Below are 1,556 nucleotides of genomic sequence, written 5' to 3'. Positions count from 1 at the left end.
AAAACCAAAACACCAGTACATTGGGACACTTTAACATTTAAATGAAAGTAATTAGCAGACACTTTTATCCAAAGTTACTTAGACAAGTAAGGCAAACAACAAAGTGATTTGTCACCTTACAAAGTTTCAGCACTACATGTTAAAGAAATAGTGAGAGTTTATAATGGCATTGGATAGTGCCTTTTTTTTTTAAATTCTAAAAAGGACATCAATCCATTAAAACTAATCAGTTATTATATAAAGTGAGATTTTTTTTTTCATTTATATTTCAAACTTTACAAATTGTACACAGGTTCACAAGAGAGTGTGGCCCAACGGTAAACAAACATCACTTTTACCCCAGAAGACATTTAGCAGGTGCATGATTTTTTAAGGATGGAAGCGCTTTTTAGAATTAAAAAAATGGGGCACTACAAAAGAGATACAATTGTAACTGTCACTGTCCCACAGGTGGGACATTTGGCATTACATTTTAAAACGATAATTTCTTAGTCTTAACCAGCACTTATCTTAACAAACAAACTATATATTGTTGGAAAGTTCTTACATTGACGTTTTTCATATCTCATCGCCATTTAAGTAGACCATTCTCTGCAAGCATGTGAAAAAAAATTTGGCTCCCCTTGTGATGTCAGAAGGGGATAATGCCACCCCTTAATCTGCACTATCCAACCACGGCACTGACATTTAGTGTAGAGATCAGCTCATTTGCATTTAAAGGGATACACCCAAAAATGCCACATTATTGCTCACACTTACCAATTTTGACAGCTTTAAAATGCTATATTAAATTATCTATATAGTTTTTTAAAGGCTAGAACTGCACATACGTACTCTGGGGACATCAAAAATGTATTTGAAGTTTAAAAAAATCCCCTTTAAAATAATTCCCTTATATTTATGTCTTGTTCACCATACATTGGTAAATCAAAAAGTCATTTAGAAATATGCTGTGCTTGTTTGGATGAATCAGAGCTTATAAATGTAACCATCCAACATCCACTTGCCAGATTTCAGCATTCAGCTCTGCAGAATCTTCTCTAGCGTCCCTAGACATCCCACATCCATCAGAACATGACAAATCCCTGAATCAACCAGAATCAATGCTGTCTCTGCAAAGCATCTAGTGAGGGATGTGTGTGTCTGTGTGTGTTACAGGACAACAAAAAGTATATGTAGCCCTTATTAGTTCAAATTGACCTGAAGAAACACTGCATAGATAGGGGAGTGATCTGCATCTGGAAGCAAGGTAAGATAAATAGTAGGGACAAAAATGTCTGAGATAATCTTGCTACATGTATATGTAGGCTTATTTATGTTTGTGTGCATAAGCCTAATAGATTTCATATTAAGCTTGTTATATTATTATTAAAAACAATATGTGTGTTTATGTGTGCGTGTTTATCCATCTATCTATCTGTATATGTGTGTTAGTATACATGTTATGTATTAATGTATAGCTAAGCTACTGTGTGTTGGCGTGTGACGTCATTCATCACCATTCAGAAGCTCTTCTGTCAAACTCCTCTCCCACCCCAGCAGCAGGTCCAGCCCAA

This window comes from Paramisgurnus dabryanus, chromosome 1, assembly GCF_030506205.2.
Source record: "Paramisgurnus dabryanus chromosome 1, PD_genome_1.1, whole genome shotgun sequence".
In the NCBI taxonomy this organism is placed as follows: Eukaryota; Metazoa; Chordata; class Actinopteri; order Cypriniformes; family Cobitidae; genus Paramisgurnus; species Paramisgurnus dabryanus.
Note: the sequence above shows the minus strand (reverse complement) of the source record.